This window comes from Telmatherina bonti (assembly GCF_933228915.1).
Source record: "Telmatherina bonti genome assembly, chromosome: 18".
Classification (NCBI taxonomy): domain Eukaryota; kingdom Metazoa; phylum Chordata; class Actinopteri; order Atheriniformes; family Telmatherinidae; genus Telmatherina; species Telmatherina bonti.
Genome location: NC_136616.1, coordinates 25,584,307 through 25,603,455, shown reverse-complemented (window position 1 = coordinate 25,603,455; position 19,149 = coordinate 25,584,307). Strand labels below are relative to the sequence as shown.

Genomic DNA, 19,149 nt, shown 5'->3' with positions numbered 1-19,149 from the left:
TGGCTGTAACTCTGACATATGCTTTACACTTAGAAGCACACACCTCTTCAAGCCTCACTCACTTCTTAGCAACAACATCCAGTCAGTCCCCATAGTAACCGTTACCTAGAAACCTGTAACGTGGGATTAGATGACTGTTATATCACAGGACCCTTTCTTAAGACTGTGGGTCAGAAAAGCAAATTGGGTCACAGGCTGATCATTCTTGATTCCACAGTAAGATCCTGCACAATATATGTCCCAGTAGGCTCAAATCTGCCTGTAAACACAATTTGTGGCAATGCAATAAGGTATAGAAATGAGTCACTGCAACCAATTGGCATACATTAAGGTTGTTATAGCAACTGTTACCTAGATACAGGAAAAGTGACAGAGATTGTTAGTAACAGTCACAGTTGTGGGGAAAGAGGAGATGTGATAGTGAGTCAGAGACTTACATCTCTGAGATAGTACCAGGTGGATCTATCTGGAGCTTGGTGATTTTATATTGATGTCTAGCATAATACCTGCAACGAGCAGGCAACACCATATATCATCCTGACTTTACAGGTTGACACAAATTGCTATTTAATGTTTTCCATTAGGATCTAGTGTTGCTCTTTGAGTTAAAGTAGACTGACTACATCTCTGAAGCAGTTTTGATCTGTAGTGTTGTTTTGCATTCTCCTCCTTTGTCTACATGCTTATGTCTAATGCCAGCTCTGTAGTAGAGAAAGCTACAGTGTCCCATTTTTGAACCCCACATTGGAAGAGATTAAAACTGGGTTAAAAAAAAAAAAAAAAAAGATAAGAAACCCAATGCCTGAAATGATTATACATTTTCTCAGGCTCCTAAATGTTCTCACTTAAAACAGAGCAAAGGAATGAAATGAGCAGTACTGCCGTTAGATAGAATAGACACCTGCGTTAATAAATGTTCTCTGTCTTAGTGCGATGCGTTTCTATAAGACACACATATTGGGTCTCAAATAGAAACCAATAGGACAGTGGTTATTTTAGAAGAAATATGTAGTTTAGTAGGATTGGCAAAAAAAATCAGTGGAGCAAATAAAAGTACCTATTACCTGTTTACTGAATAAATAAACAACTGACTTTTGCTGTGCTGTTCTGGGAAGCTAATGATGAGTAAGAACACTGCCTTTTTAAAAGAAAAACATGCAATACATCTTGGCAACTGCACTTCAGATAGTTATTTCCTGATGTCTGGTGTCATCAGTTTCAAACTAGAAGAGGGTGAAAAGAAATGCCTGGAGCAGGAGAGCATGGGGGTGTGCAGGGACAAAGTCACGAACGCCTGCAGTGACAGCCAGTCCTCAGGGCAGTCACAGTGTTGGAAGTCAAAGCCTCCTGTGCTCCTGCAGAGGCATGCTAACTAAAATGTGAAACATATATACTCTGGTAAAGTGAAATGCAGTTTTAAAAAATTAGTCTGCATGGCATCAATCCCTGAAAAGTACTTTGAGCCAAAGGCTTCAAAAGCTTCCAGCGCCTGCTTAACTTTTCAGCTTTCCTCTGGTCTTACGTTGGTACAATCATTTGTTTTCTTGTCCATGTTTTTTGTTTGCCCTTTCACCCTCACATCTTACCCCTTACTTCTTCTATTCCACATTATGTAAAAACCTCTCCCACTCACATTCTTTTACTCATAAATGTCAAGCTCTTCAGTTTCTTCTCTCCTCTTCCTCCTCATGAAAGGCATCACATCTTTTTAAGTCATGCCTACCTGCACTTTGAACCTCGACACATTTCTTTACCTCCTGCCCTTCATCCATCTACCTGCAGCTCTTCTTTTTTTTTTTGCTTGTCTCTCCATCGTTGCTCACCTTCCTTCTGATAACCTCTTGTGCCTCTGGCTGCCCTGTAAATTTCCACATTTCCTTTCTGTATGCCTCATTCCCCCTTTCTTTTTTCTTCAGTCTTGTCTGCCCTTGAGGCAACCTGAGTACCACAATGTTATCAGTCACAGCCCTTCCTCGCCATCTTTTCCCTCCTCACCCCCCCTTCATCTTTTTGTCTTGTCTCTCTGTCGCTTGCTGACTCTGCTGCTGACCTCCATGTCTCCTTGCCTCTCCTGCTCCTACTTTTAGTCACACATTATGCGCTGACATGTGCACACATACACACACGCCCTCAGATCCTGTGCACAACATATGATTTTCGCTGTACTCTGCCTGCGCCTTCCTCCATTTCCCTCCCTCCCTCCCTTACTTCAATTATCCAACTTCCTCCACCCATCTCTCCACCCCATCTGCTTTTTCAGATAACATCATTTTCCTCCCTTACCTCTTCCTCTTACACATTTCCTTCATCTTTCATATCTGCATCTCTCTACTCCTGTCCATCTCTCCCTTCCCTCTATTAAGGAAGAGATCTTATTTGCAGTTGGAGCAGTGCAATCCTGAAGCTTTCTGACATGCTCACACATAAAGCTGGATGTAACCGATCGCCTCACTTGCTGATCGATCTGACCCAGAGAGATGGATAGCACCCTGTCCAATTCATTTTAACTCACCCTTTTGCTCATTCTTTCTCTTTCGGTCTCTTCCTCCATACTCTTTCCACAATATGTCTTGCTGTTTCTTTTAATATTGTTAATCATGTAAGTAATTGATTTTTACAGGTAGAAGAAGTATTTGTGTGCAGGGTCACTTTGTAGAGCAGGGCTTTTTGGCAGTTTTGTGGGAAACAAATTGCAAGTCGATATGTGCAGTAATTTGGCATGTCATTACTGCCTCCAGATGGAAAATTGAATCTTTTTCTTTCTTTTATTGTTACTGTGTCTCTTGATTCATGTGTGGTGTGTGACGTGGGGGGACATGTAACAGTGGGAGCATGATTATAAAGCAGCAGCAAAACCAAATCCAATTTCAAGAAGGAGTTAAAAAAAATCTGTGTTCAGTGTACTGAACCAAACATGTTTTCTTTTATTACAGTACCTCTTTTTGGATTTAGTTTTGTGTAGATTTATCACCAGAATCATAATGAATAAAAGGTATTTAGTAATTAACATTTATATCACAGTAGAATTTAAAATCTAATGTGATGCATTAGGCTTCAACTCCCAACTCACTGAATTGCAGTTTTTATGAGATCTGCAAAAATGGATTTTCTGTTCCCATGAATGTATTAGTTTCTAAAATGTTTGTCCAAAAAGTGTCAGTCCCAGACTTCAACCTGAATGTGGTGTGTTTGCATCATAAATTGATTAATTTGGTAACAATTTTAAACACCACTTCCTACGCCTCAACACATGTCATATTGCATGAAAATGGAAAGTATTGCTTCTTCAGTACTTTTGCAAATCTATTTCAGTTTTGAGGCATATAGAAAACAGCAGCCGGAGTTGAGGGCACTGCTGCCTTCCATGGATTTTATGCCTTCCATGGATTTTATCTATACTGGTCTTGGGTGTGTTAGAAAACTTTTTCAATTCTGATTTTATCTTCCTTTATCTTTCCCTGCCTCTTTGCTCTGTTGATTGCACTGCTGCAACACTAGAATTTCTTGAGATCAATACATTCTCATCTTACACACTCTACTGATGCAGCATAAAGGTGCACAACTGTGCAACTCCTTGTATGCACCATAGCAACAATGGCCAGTACAGTGTATCTTTAATTTGTACAGTAGGCGTCGACTGCCCAATCTAGCGTACCTTTCTCTGCCCATGTGTGAATTAATGTGACTTTTTTTTGCACTTAAGCCTCCACCTTGCAGAGTGTGCTGCTGAATGGACAAAAAGACACCGACATGTCAGACCACACGCACACAAAAAAAAGCCTCCCTGTCTTGTCATAAGGCTACAAATATTAAACAAGACCTTTTGTATCAGGCTTGTTTTACAAAAACAATAAGCATGCAGAGCAAGAAAGATCAGTGATAGAGTATCAGAACTGAAATCAAAAGATCACCATTTTATGTGACGCATTTGCTCGTTTTCCTGACTGTTTGTGCTTTTAGCTCTTCGGCATGTGTTCTGTCTGCGTCCACAGCTCTGTGGTTTTACCTCCTCTGTTTTGGGAAATCTTTCTCTACTCTAACCTGCTGAACCTTCAACCCTCCAGAGAGCAAGAAACAGATGGATGGAGGGAGCAGAAAGGCTGCATGAAGTGGGTGAGAACATGAGCTAAAAGTGTTGGTGGGGTAAAAAAAAAAACAAAACACTGTACCCCCCAGTGTTGGAGTACAACTTGGTGCTGCGAAGCTGCACCTAATGTTACTCCATCCCACAATAGCCCCGGGTGGGTGCAGTTTTTCTTTGATGGGCCAAACTGAGCTAAATACAGATTATAAGCTTCAGAATGATGAACTTTTATCCATTTTATTTAGGAGACTTTTAAATGCATTTCAAACCCATGCAATTAAGAGACGCTTCAGGCATGACCTGAAAGCTCAAAATGTGTCTGGTGGTTTTGCTTTAATTCACATTGAAGACCTTTTGAGCTTGAAGGTTTAATTTCCTTGTTTATCACAGATTTTAATTCTGCAGGGAACATTATAAATGCCAGACCCTCAAAAATGCCAGGCATAACTATTAGTAATATACTCTGGGTGTATTCTCACATGCATATTTAAAGATCTGCATGTTGGCTTGTGTATGTTTTTTTTTTTATTATCCTATCCATTCCAGCATCCACAAATGCCATTAGCTCATAATCGACTTAAATAGACTTAGGGAATGTTGCAGTGTTTATAAACAAGGGGTTTTGTATTAGCTCTGAAAAGCCACTTATCACAAGCAGAGTAATCCACAGATCTGATTGGGCTGCGAATTGGTGCATCACAAGACTTTACTCACAACAAACAAAAACAAATCGCTTCAAGCCAAACATTACAATATCCAGAGGAGGTTCGTGTTTTACTCCAGATTGTGGAGAAAAATTGACTCTGATCAGTGATCATCACCTATATCAGCGGTGCATTGCAGCTATGCTGTACTGTTTAAAGTCTCCTTGTGCAAATGCAGAGATCAAACACTGAAACAGCCTTTCACACACACTCAGTTTCTGTCAATTGCACCAAGTCTGTCTAGAATGCACTCTCACTCTTAATCCAGGCCCTCAATATTCAGTGAGCACTCGCATACTGAAACAAGCACAAGCATACCAAAACAGTCTTCCCACACAGTCATAATTATAGGCAGGCCGACACATAGACACACACACACTCTTTCTCTAGGCAAGAAACAAAAGAACGCCCACATAGCCTCTTCTTGCAGCTGTCATGTGTACAGTAAGCCCACTCATCCTTTTGATACTATGGCTTCTCTGTCGTATTGTCCTCTATAGTCAGCCAGAGAATAGAGAGCACAGGAAGAGGGGTAACAATTGGATATGGAAACATACCACAAATGCAAGAGAGCCCAATGACGTGAAATACTCAAAAGAGTGGGGGGCAAAGAAATGATGCATAAGATGGAGGGAAGAGTCTGAAGACTGAAATACAATGAAACCATTAGCGTAAACAGCTGAGGAAGAGTGAAAAAGGGGGATGAAAGAGTGAGGAAGGTGGAAGGAAAGAGGGATGAAGAGTCAGCGTGAATGAATGTGTGTCGTTAAGCGGATGGGCAGAGAAATATGTAAAGGCGATAAATGGGTGAAGGCCACCATCCATCACTGTCTGAGAGAGGGATGGGGGAGGGAAGTCTGGATTTGATTTGGGAAAGGGAGAGCTGTTAAAAAACGACTTTGCAAAGACACCACCATCATGATGGCGGAAGAGGAAAAGGTTGGAAGTTAGAGAGTAGAAGGATGAAAGAGGTAACTGGTCAAAAAAAAAAAAAAAAACAAAGGTAGGCAGAAATCTGGAAAAGGCAGAATTAGAAAACACAATCACCTTTTGTTCTCCCATCCTTTCCCTCTATACCGAGCTCCTCCCACTGGACAAGAAAGGCCCACATGTATGTGCTTCAAACATGCTAAAAATAGGTCACCGTTGACAGAAGTTGAAGCCCACTCCCCTGGGTGACAGTCCTCTGTTTAACTCATTCGACTACCCCACTGTTTTGTGTGCAGGGATGCACTCTCTGAAACAGCTTTGCAAAAACCTGCTGTTTAAACTGAAACATAACTTTAGAAATTATGTGCTTCAAGTTTGTCAAAATTGAGCCTAATGACTAACAATCCTGTTAACGAATTGTCGAGTAATGCTAAAGACAAAACCACTTGCCGTTGCAACAACGTAACGTTTTCACAACAATTATTTTGACTTGTGAGTTTTAACATTGGTATTTATTCCAGTTTGTGTCCCAGTGGGCTGATAGTCAGGAAGACTTGGCCGAGAACAACGTGCTAGAAGTAATCCTGCATTTCTGTGTTGGGATGTGAACTTAATTATTCTCTGACCTAGAATATACTACAATATGGCTGTAACTACAAAAAGGAAATTGAAATTCTAGGTAATTGATCAGTCTGTTGGATATCCAATCTTGAAAACCAGTGGTGAAGGGAAGTTTTAGTGCAGCAGCTGTGCAGGTCCAGACCTTCCATTTCATCCATTGAGTTGAGTGATTCGTGTGACATGAGGCTGGGGAATACATTTAAATGAAAAAAAGTTCTGAGCAGTGCTGCAGCCAATAAGCCCCATGGGCGACACTAACATCACAGTCAAGCTGTAGTCTATTACAGGTGTTTTTATGGATCTGCTTGCTTTTTACTGTTTTTCATCCTTCCTGAGGCATCGCTACTTGCCTCAGGAAAAAATGAAGGAGCGTGGAAAACCATTTTCACCTCGCTGTGCTTAATTTCCATAACTCCAGTTAAATGGGAATGTTGGAATGGCACTAAGGATATGTTTGGTCTTCAGACGGCATTACATTAGACGTCTAATCTGTTGTTTGGTCTTTGAGGTAAGCTGTCATTTTCAACAAGAATCATTTAAAGCGAAGATTCAAGATGCAAGACTGAAGCAGGAACTGGAGGGTAAACAATTGGCAGCAATGGCTGAAAACAGACAAGTGTTACTGCTCACGGCTGCAAAAACAGCCGCTGCTTGTGGTTTGCATGCCAAAGTATCATTACTACCTTACCAAGGCAGCATAATATCCTGAAATCTAACAAAAACGTCAAGTCTGTCAGTGAGTGCCTTAAATGTAGTTCTTTTTTTAATCTGCAAATATTTTTCTTCAACAATAAAGATTGCGGGCACTGATAGAAAAAAGTTTGCCTCAGGTAATAGTTGGAAAAGGTGAAAGAAGTGAAATGAGAAATCTGAGAGTTTTCTTTGAGAATAAAGACTGCAGTTCCCTCACAGCAGTGAAATAAGCTTTAGTAATACACTAACTCCTCCCAAAAGTCTCGCATCGGAGAAGCACAAAATGAAAATGGTTTGTGTTTATGTACGGTAGGAAAGTGTCTGTTTCAATGCGTTTATATGCAAGAAAGTTTCTCACTAAATCCTGCTGGAATCCTTCCTATTTAACAGATTTTCATAATTGTTTCTATTCTTGGATCATTGCACAGTCAAATTTTGAAGAAGTTTTTTTTCCTACCTCATCTTATTCTGAATTATTTAAGAAATTAAAAGGCCAAGAAAGGCCATAATTTTCTCTGGTGCATATTTAAGCGCCCGCAAGAGTACCATGAAAGCTTTGGTGTTGCTGATTGTGTTCAGCTGTCTGGAAGTATTATCTGCTACGTGTAGAAATTTTGGAGACGTGAGCGTTTGATCAGCTGGATTGTAAAGCTTTTGGCTGCAGCACCTTATCAGAAGTGGAGTTCTAAAATGTGCCTATAATCTTTAAACGTGGCAACACATAAGAGAAAGCAAATCATTCTCCTTGTTCTCTGCCTTCACTGTCTGTTTGGACCACAAACCATATTAGTAAAAGGCTTTGAAGTTTGCCTTCTTTAAGGCATGCAGTAATAAATAACCCAGTTGGTAATGAATCCACAGGGCCATGTTGAAGACTGTGAAAAGTCCCAAGTTATGGCTCTTTCTGTGTTTGTAAGACACTGGAAAACCAGAATATAATGTTCGACCTCTGCTCTGATTTACTCGAGGCGATAAATCAGTGAACCGCATGGCAACGTTGTGCCAGACATTCCTAAGGAGCGCAGCGTAATTACTCGCTTTCTTCCCTGCTATGGGTTAAGCAGAATTTTGTTTATTACAATTAAATCTCACCTCTCCCCATCTGATGCCACACCCAGTCGTCTTAAGTTATGAGGAAAAGGAACTCTGATGTTGCAAATACAGAATATTATCACTTTTCCTATATTTGTTGGATTACATCAGATTAACAGAAGATGAGTAAAAGCTGTAATGGATTACACTTGTTGAATCACATTTGCTTTTTCTGAATGTCCAACATCTCGACCTTCCTTAGATAACCAACACAGACTAACTCAAACACTTTAAACCAATCAGCTATGAGATATTGCAGCTGTTTCTTTTTTTCTTTTTCAGTTCTTCAGCAGCGTTATTAACATTATTAACACATTTCTAAGGGTGGTATCCAATATCCCACTGCTTGCAGAAGTGTTGTAATTTTGTTTCCTCCCGTTGGAAAGCCTGCCCGGCCGAACAGCTTGGGGATTCCATTTTCTGGGAGGTAAATTGAATTGGCAGCTGCAGTGACGGTGATTTTCTTTGGCTCTTTCAGTGGCACAGAGGGACAGGGAGGGGTCTTGTCCTGATCTGTTATGAAATGCATTTGAATATTTGAGTGTTCCCATAACCTGCACTGGATGTGTCTGAAGCATGCCAGTGGCTTTGTCTTGCATGTTGCCTCCTTGTAAAGTTTGTGTCACGATGACCAGCACAGATAATTACTGCTACTGGTTGCAAGAAAATATTCCAAGCAGTTTCTTCTGCACATGAAAACAGTCTCATTGATGAATGCAGCTGAACTCACAAGCGGTGAGTAAATTACACAGTGAGTTAAAATGAAAGCCTGTAATTAATAGCTGACCGTCCACATGTTCATTTTTTTTTAAATAACAGGGATTTGAAGGGAAAATTAATCTTGCTATCTGTTTATACTTCTGTCTTCCATCTTTAAGATTTCCCTTTATTAAATCACGCCAGAGACATAATCAGGGCATGGGGGTCGATATGCGAAAAGGGCACTCAATATTTTCCACTGCATGTCCAAGAGATAACCTGAATGAGAAGAATCAGAACTGAAGCTGTCGAGCTGGATCTATCTTGTCCTTTAAGTTCTGTTATTACCACTCAATCTTATTAAGTGCCTGGAAAGGTCTCCAGAGTAAAGCTTTTATTAATCTGTCAAAGAAATGAAACTACATATAACAAGTTGGTGGACGCTGTCAAAATTGCTGTCAATACACCCTCATGCCATTTTCTAGTGCTTTCCGTGGACATGAATCATAAATTACTTTGAAGTCTGTAGGTTGTTTAAGATGAACTTTCTCTGCTTCAGTCACATTTCAAGTGGTCTGACTCACTGGATGTTGATTGTTGGGATGATCCTGTTGATAGGCTCCCTGTTTGGAGTGGTTTTCTCCTCCCCCTTGAACTCCCAAGTTGTCATTTTTAAAATCTACTTCAATACAGAAAACTTGAGCCTCTGATACCCCAGAGCTTAATGCTGAAAATGGCAAGTTGTAAAGAAAGTTTGGATTGTGCAATAAGTCTGGCTGACTTTATTTATTTTGGTGATTGGATCCATGCAAACATTACTTGCATATGGTGGCAAACCAGATTGATTTAGCATGTTTTCCCAACAGTTCCAGCAAAGCAAGCTTGCCCTTCAGCTCCTGTCCTGCAGGCAAACAGTTACTGCATCCTGGGCTTATTGCCTGCTAAGACCATAAATGGGTTAGAAAGCCTCAAACAAGACAGATAGCATTCTCCCAACCTCATAATGGGTCTGTGTAACTATACTATCGCCCAGCCATCCAGTACCAACCACTAGACTTGGATTTGTTAAGGACATTTGGAGTCTGTTCTCCTTTCTGCTTCAGCTGGTTTCAATTTGTGTTGCAGGAAATGAATGCTGATTAAATTTGATAAATTTGTTTCTGCTTCTATGAATATGACACTGATATACAGCAAACCAATTCTAAATACCTGGAGTGTGAAGCAGATATCTGCATCCAGTATCATTAGACCTTGTAGTGTGATACTCTCTGTAAGAATTTGTGTGAGGGGGGACGTTGCAGACATTTGGATTTGAGAACATTGGGCATCACTAAAAGTATTGCAGTTGGCTGATTAAACTTTGTCTTGCATGCAGAACACTTTTATGTACTTAATCTTTCACCCACAAATGCCTTTGCATGATGCCAGCTATCCTAAGTGTTGTGAATGAACTGACCTGCCACTCAACCAAACGGCGAGCTTTCATTTTTCTGTCTCCATCTTCCTCACTCTTTCATCCTCCCAGTTTTTCTTGTCCTTTCTTTTTCCTTCAAGTCTTTCCAGCTCAGCACCTTTGTCACAAATAGTCAAGTCGATTTCTTGTTATCTCTCTGTGCATCTGCTTATACAGAAATATTCCATTTTGTCACTCCTTATTCTTTCATAACAGCTTTTGCTGCAAGCTCACCACATTTCCAGTGAGTGATTGGGCCTTTTGTGTACCTGGAAATGTTTACATAGTTGAGGCTGCTAAAATAATAACAAAGCCACAACCAACAGAGAGAACGTGTCACTTTCGAGCTGTTAATGTTACCCACCCAATCAGAAACCCTGTGGCTCCAATTATATGGACCCTGATTGGCTGACATAATGTTGCACAGCTTGATTGTGTATCTGTGCGTATAGGAAAGTGGCGGTTTGATGATTTATCAGAGTTCCTGGCTTTCTTAAAGGAAATCCCAAGGGAGAGAACAATTACCCAATCAACACCCTGCATCCAGCTTGGTAGATCACACACCAACCAGACCTCTGAATCACAGTGATGGATGTATTGATTCGTGCTGCAGACATGTATGCATGCAGGCACATCTTCATTAATGTTTCTTTTCAGTCTTCTTATCTCAACAGATTTTCTGATTTGTTAGAGGCGTGTTCGTATCATGTGTTTAGAGTGCAACTCAACACAAAGCTGTTTTCCTTTCATGTGTGACATTGATAGAAGGAAAACAAAAGTTGCACTGCAATGAGCCTGCAGGGGTAACTGGTTTCCCTTGAGTTTGTTGATTTGTGCTTCTTGTGTTTAAATCCTTAGCAGTGCTGATACTGGCAGAAACACAGACTCAGACTGTAAGTGTTGCAGACTGAGTACAAGCTTGTTTCTTCTGATCATCATCCCCCACACTGTCCTGCACCATGATTCACTTCAACATCTTCAACTCACAACAGCTGTTCACAATATGCACACAAGCATGTGTGTTTGTAGACAAAGTGCTGGATTAGCACTCCGTACTTTCAGTTTTACCTCTTTTATTCCTTTAAAATCAATAAATGATAGCAGAATATGGCCAACAAAATATCAGTTAGCGGACCTGACAGATTTAAGGGCACGTTTGATTTGTCTTAATGTGGTACAGTGCTGGAACGATCAGCACACATTTATCAAGCCAGAATGCCATGCAGCTTGGGCTCTGGGAATGTACTGGGACATATTTTCTCCTTTTTGTCACATTTTACAGACTGAGCAATCGATAAAGAACTTTTAAATGGAGTTATTACATCTTACATTTTATGCTTGTTGGGGAAACTTCTAAATGGGGCCAAACACAAAGTTTTGTGATGTCCATTTCTTTCAATCTCTAAAGTTATTTTACAAAAAGCAGATGTAGAAAGTGAGCTGAAAAAGTTCCTTAACTGATGTCCTTGTAACAAAAACATATCCTAAACTTGATATTCAAATGTAGTTTTTAGGATTATGATCAGGATTAAATATCATTATCTTTGATCTTCTATCAGTCTCACCCCCCATAAAAGCATTTTTTCTCTTCATCTTGTTGTCTTTTATCCCTCCTGAGTCGTTCTCTCTCTCTGAGATGCCCCCCTGTTGCTCTCACTTACAAACTTGGCTCTCCCCCATTTCCCCTCGCTCCCATACATCTCCTTCCACAAAACCAGCCCTCCGTCTGTCTCCAGTGGTTGCCGTGGTTACAGTTTGTTCTGCTCATCAAGCACCTGCTGTGCCTAAACAGTCTGTCAACAGTTTAATTACTCATCCTTTCATCCCTGTCTTTCCTTACTTCTGTACCACACTTGCTTTTTGCTTCTACATCTTACTGGCAGACGCCAGACTGAAAGTTCCTCCTTCCATCACTTCCCTGTTTTATTTTTTCACTTCCTCCTAACTTCATCATGATTCACGCCTTTACTTCCTTTTACTGTCCTATTGACGCAGTCCAGTTACTCATCCTTTTACAGCCATTTACATCATCTTTATTCACGTATCTGTTGCTGCTTCCATTCATCCTTCCCCGTCGTTGTCCTGATGCTTTATTGGTGCGTTTTGTCTTTTCAGACATCATTGTTCTTCTATTACTTTATCCCTGTTTTCTTATCTACCACTCAAGTGTCATCTCTTGCCTTTTCATTTAGCATTATTCAGTCTCTCTACATCCTCTGAGTGTCCCTCTCTATCTTAAGCAGCCTTGTAATTGCTCCTCTTCATCATGCTATCTTTCCATACCTCTGTATGTCATCTATCACTCTTCCTTAGTTGTTGAGTGGGCCTATTCTTCTTCCTCGTGTTATTCTTCAACCCCAGCCTTTCAAATCTTTTCTTTTCACCATTTGTTTTCATTCATCCATCCACTCATCTATCAAATTACATTTGCCTGACAGAGACCATGTTTCCTTTATTTCATTATCTTAAATGTTCCTTTTCCTTCGCTGATTGGAGACTGGCTAAATCAGAAAGGTGGGAAACATTCTGCACCAATCATCAATCATCCGTGATGTTTATAATACATCTGTCTTTACTTGTTTCAGCTAATCATTCCTGAAGCCTGCAGGTAAACATGTGGTCATTGTTCTCTTTTGTTTAGACCAATTGGAAATTAAGCCTTTTCTTTTTGTTAAGTCCTCTAAATTTAACTTATCCTATTTCATCATATAGTTAGACTCTTTCCTCCTTACAGGTTTGGGCTGAGAGAAGTATGCATATAGTGGATGGACTTTTGCTTTTTTTTTTTATCTCCACATCAGACTATTAATTACACTATTGACCAAACCCATGCATCACAGTCCAGCTGCATTTTATGCATTATTTTGAGTATCTAAAAGGCATTTTTCTTCATGTTTATGACAGTAACAACTGATGAAACATTTCTACTTTGCAATGCACATAGCTGTTTGCTTCTCCTGTGTGAGCTTTTTCATCATAATTTCAAACACTCAGACAAGTGATCTATAGGTTTTCAACTCCTTCGATAAGTCATCTATTCACTTGCCTTCCGTGGTTTTTTTTTCCTTCTTGCATTTATATGCCAGTCTGTTCCTTTTGGCAAAGCCCCACTTACAACAGGGGGGCATCCCATCTGTTCATCTCCCTTTACCATAGTCTGAGAATGACGGACACCATTGGTATGAAAAAGCCACCAGTGCATTAATAAGATAATTGAGAAAATGTTCTTTCATTGTGCTCATAACTTCACTTTTTGAACCAGATGAATCTTACCTGCTCTGTATTCTGGGTGCACTCACTAGCAGGAAAGCAAAGCCGATTACAGAATTATGATTTGTTTAATGGAAATCAAAAGGCCTCTTTGTTACACTTGAAAAGCTCCAGTTATCACCTCTTTAGAGTTATTGCTACTCCAGTTCAAAGCAGAGTCAGAAATGTTAACGATCAGCTGAGCAGTTAGCCTCGTCTTGGTTATTGGAAAAACCTGTTTGTAAAAATAGTTTCACATGTTGTGTTGTTTGTAAGCAACTCTCCTTTGTTTTGTTTCCAGGGTAATCATTGGTTTTTTTAGGTAAAATTTCCACGATTCCTGTGGATTGTACTTCCTAATTGGCACATCTAATTCACCGAGAAGCTTCATGGTACGCCGAATTCCCCTTGTAGCAATATCTTTAAATAGCTCATTACTGTTGTTGGTGATCTTAAGCAGACTTTTTGGGGTCATGTGAGACTAATTGTAGCCGGTGGTTCGACAGTAGAAAGCAACATACTGATGGCCATCTGTCATTTTTAATAATTTCTTCTTTCTATTTTTCCCCTCTACATTAATTTTCTTTTTCCATCTGATTCATGAATGTGCATTTTCCTAACCGTTTTATTATCATGTCATTCATGGAAAGTCTCGCTGTTCATCAGTCAGATCATTTCATCAATCCATCTGTGTCTTTCTTCTCAAACCCCTCGTCTCAGTCTTTTATATGAAGTCACCCTGTGCTAATCTTGATAGGTTCATTTTTTCTTTTGTAGTCCCTCTCTTAACATAACTCCTTCATCATGTCATCCCTCCTCTAGTCATCTTTTCCTCCATTTCTTCAATTCCTTATTCACAGTAGAGCTTCATTCATTCATTCCCACTTGTCTGCAATCCTTTCATCTGTTCTGTCTTAGGCTTCAGTCCTCATCATTCTCTTGTTGCCCCTCCCTTCCCCTTCTTTATCCCCTCCCGCCATCTCTATTTCTTTCTCATCGTCCTCTTATCCTCCTCTATCCAGTCAGCCTGATCTCATGTGTCAGTGTGCCAAATCTGTTTGTATTTGTGTGCGTACTCAGAGCTTATGTAAAAAGCCTCAAATGAGGAGAGTTTAGAAACGTTCTCTGAGGCTGCTGCCACCATGCAAACACTCTCTGGCCTGCATCCACATTCTACCTCAGTGCACACGATGCGCCAGGTGAGATTACATTAAGACTAGCTGATGAAAGCCAAGCTGAGAGACATCTAGTCAGTAATCTGATTCAGAACAGCTGGCTGACACACACAAGAATGCACACGAAAAGAGACGGGATAGGAGTTTCAATATGCTGGGAGCATATAGAAGTAAATATAGCTGAGCTGGAATTGTGCAAAGATTTTAAAAGAACAATAAGAAAAGCTCACTGTCATCTCTGCCATATAGGGCAAGTAAACCTATGTGTGTTCATCTTAGCGTACCCTGATGATTTTTGCTCTGAATGCACATCTGTTCATTATTCATACTGAGTGTGTGTTCGTGGTGTGTTCGTGTGAGCGACGAAGCACCGAGTTCCCAGTCCAGTGAGTGCTTGTATTCACTGCAGTGATGTACTCAATGATTCAGCACAGGAGAGCTAACCATGCAGATATGGATTTGCCTCTGTCAGGCCAATATAGGCTAGCTGTGTGTGTGTGTGTGTGTTTGAAACGGTGTTGCCTTTACCTTTTCCGTCTGTGCGGCTCTATAATCCGAATCAGCTCCACATGTTATCCAGGTTTAAGTGTGTGTGTGTGCAGGTGTGTGTTGGTGTTTAGCACAGATCTTGCCCCAGGTGTTTCTGCTTATGTCAGGCCAGCACAGGGGTGGATGGTTTGTGTGTTGGTGCTGAAACCTGTCCTACTCCTCTCCACACTCCTACACACATCAAAAGGAGGTGGATGTAGGTCAGTGTCAGACAACCAGAGAGTTGAAGAAATTCCAATCCCACAATATCCTCTTAGGCTTTTATAGATGAAGAAAAACCTGCAAAATCCTGAATTACTCGCTCAATCCCAGTGCTATATTCCAAAATTTGAAGGTAAAAAAAAAAAAGAAAAAGATCCAAGAATCCACTTTGCTTAAAATCCGATTTGTGGCGTCTTGATGTGATTTCCTTCATGGCTGTGTTCAATTTTTCTGTCTGGTGTGCACTTCATATCAGGCACCAGTCTCCAGCCTTTTCCTCCTCCAGCACCGCTCTGTTGTTTCGTTTCTCCCTTTTCTTTGTCTCTCCCCTCTTTAACTCAGCTCAATTATTCATCTGATTCTTATTTCACTTATTTCTCCATTCTTTTTGTGCAGTCAGTGTCTTTTCTCCTTTTATTCTTCTACCTCCTGAAGCGATTTCCCGTCTGCTCAGTGTGATCCATGTTTGTTGTTTCACACTGAATTAGTTCCTATTTGATGACCTTGGAGTGAATTGCAGAGAAGCAGGTTTGGCAGTGAGCTCGAGGGACGAAGGGATACCTCAGAACCTAAAACATAGACGCATGCAGGGAGAAAATGCTGAAATGTGTGCATTCATAAATTACACCATCTTTTTGTCCTCCACCCAGCTCAAGTCTTCCACCTCCAACATCTGCACCCATCTCTCTTCATAACTTCCCTTGTCTGACACTCAGCCCCTCACTCATGGCTCACCCCACCTGACCACCCAAATAAAAATAAAAAAAAAAATATATATATATATATAAAATATATATATATATATATATATATATATATATATATATATATATATATATATATATATATATATATATATATATATATTCGCTCTTTTTCACCTGCCTGTCAGACAGTCAATAGCTGTGAGACCCTCTTAACACATCTTAGCAGGCTGCATTGGCTTATTATTGCACAAACACACACAATAGCACACAGGTGTATGTGTGCCTTTGCACACATAGTCCAGTCGTGCTACACCTTTGCACATGCACACACTTCCACAATTGCCACCATTCACACGCATCCAATAAGAAGTCATACAGTGATACTCTACAGCAAGCACACACAGCCTCTGCATCTCTGTTTCTGCTTTGCTCTCTCTTTCCACCACACACACACACACACACACACACACACACACACAGCCTAATGAAACAACTGGGTTATTGATCAGCACCATGAATGTCAGACAGTTTAAAAGTCCTGCTCTGTGGCCTGTCAGTCAAACTTGAGAGGTTGACACCTTTAAGAAAAAAAATCTCATTATCTTGTTGCAGGCACTCGATCTGTTTGTCTGCGCCTCTTTAGGAGTGTGCATATGCATCACTGCAGCAGCTTCATGTCTGGAGTTTCTCTGCTCAAACTGAAAAATCAGTGATACACTTGCTCTTCCTGCGTTTTTATCTTCCTCTCCTCCTCTTCTGTCCACTTCTCTACTTCAGAATCACAATAGAGCCATTTAATACAGTCTTCTTGTCATTCTGTCTTTATCGGACGTGCTGTTTTTTTCCCTCCTCTCTTTCTGCCCCCATGCTAGATGAAAAGATGAAATTACTAACCTTGTTTTCCGGATCATTCCACTGCGACTCCTGGAGCAGTCACATCTCTCTGTCTCTGCAGCGCTCGCTCTGTCTCAGCTCCACAGAAAAACACCCATCTCTCCCTCTCCCCCCCCACTCTCCCTCTCCTTCCTCTCTATTTCTCTCTGTCTATCCCCCTCTCTCTCCCCTCCTGTCGGTTGTCCCCTCACTGGGTCTCGACAGCTGCAGCGCTCTGTCTGCCTCCACTGTCGCCTTTCTGTCAGGCTGTAGGCTGATTGAATTTTAAGTCATGTTAATCCCGCAGAACAGGTACTGAAGGAAGGAGGGGACAAAGAACGGAGAGGGAGAGAGAAAATAACTGAATGCAGGGAGAAAGCCGGCTTGTTTCAGAAACCTCCGCTCTCCTTTAAGGTTTAAAAAAGAAGAAAACTTGTCCTGCCTCGGAGTCACTTTTCGTTTATTCGTGTATGCACATCTTTATCCTCTTGCTTTCTCCCTGATACTGTAGACAGCCATTGTCCTTCTCTGGTAAAGCGAGATTCCTGGCTAGGAGCAGAAAAGGAGCGGTGTGATCTGTCGGCGTCAGGCATCAAGCTAAACGAGTGCACAGGAGGGAGAGGCATGAAGATGAAGAGCAGGAGGAATGCAGGAAAGAGGGGACAAGGGGAGGGGAGTGTTAAAGAGAGGAGGGAATAATGTACAATAAGAAGAAGACAAGGAAAGATTAGCTGAGATGAAGAATTGGAAGCATATGAGGAAATTAAGCAGAAATGTCTCAGGTGTTTATTTAGATAAATGCATTGAATGGTTTTCTGTCAGGAACAGTGCTCTACTGTCTGAAATTGATAAGCTCTTTTCATTCATGAGAAAAACATCCAGATTTAAATAATCAAAGTCAAAGGGCATTGGGCTAAATGTCACAGCGGTTACGGGGTTTTATCGACAAGCTCTGCTGGTTTAAGTTTATTAATGGGAGTTGGGCTAATGTGGCAACAAGGTTCAACATTTATTAAAAGATTTTTCTTATCATTATTTCTACAATCCTGTCCTTTATTGGATGTAAAACATGTCATTCAACATGTCCATTGATCTGTAAAGATTGGGTACATCTGTTTGAAAACAGAAATCCTTGGTACTGGTTTCTTCTTTCACAAATAGTTTGCTTTTAGTGCAGGCGCCGTCATTTGTGTCAGATTTCTGTTTACCAAAGGTCCTCAGTGGGATTTAGATCAGAACTCACCGATGTCCAGTTTAAGGCTGTGAACACATGTGCTGCAGATTCTTTGCCTGTCTTCTGCATGTCAACACAGTGCTGTTCTCGCAAAAATATGCCTCAGTCCCAGCCAGGATTACATTATTTAAACAAAGTTACAATGATGTTAGGTTATCTGGAATTTGGGTTTGTCATACTGATTTATGCAGCCCCGTTTCTTTTGTTTGATATCTCTCCCCTTTGTTGGCATGACAACAGTGCAAATGTTTTTTTTTTTTTTTAAAAAAGGCAAACTTTTAACATGTCTGCATATCAATGTATTATTGTTACTAAAAAAACATGTATCAGAATGTTCTACATTATCTAAGACAACCTGCTGCCAGCGTTGCCGGCTTTGAATGAGACTTGGGTGGTTGTTGCTTCGGTTTTCTTTGAGTAAACTGTTTTTCTTATTTTTCTTTGCTTTGGTACATAAAATAACACCATATCCAGAGGGAGAAAAACTTTCAAACAGCATGAGACAACCTTCACCATGCTTAGCTGTAGATAGCTTTCTTATGGGATGGCTTTATCATTTATAAAAAAGAAGTTTGCATTTCCAGAAAGCTGTACTTTAGTAACTTCTGTGCCATCTTATCTCTGTGATGCTTTTGTGAACACCAGTCCACTCGTTCTGAACCATTAGGTAAACCATCAGGTCATCCACTGCCATTTTGACATAGAAAAGCTGTCTTTGTTCAGTAAGTTCAGAGGGATTCTTAAAGCATTTCTTTAACAAAAAAACAACTTTGTAAATTTTCATTTATCTCTAAAAACTTTAGGATTTTTTTTTTTTCCAGTTTTCCCAAAAATACTCACCCTGACCTCAGCTTGTAGGCAGCGTAAGCAAATAATTGCACAAAA

At 40.5% G+C, this 19,149-nt stretch overlaps 1 protein-coding gene across 2 annotated transcripts in view; it reads left to right on the top strand.

Annotated features, from left to right (window-relative positions):
* The window catches only part of pcxb (pyruvate carboxylase b), a 320,178-nt gene that overhangs the window by 212,688 nt on the left and 88,341 nt on the right, over positions 1 to 19,149 (top strand). The gene's annotated exons all lie outside the window — the stretch shown is intronic.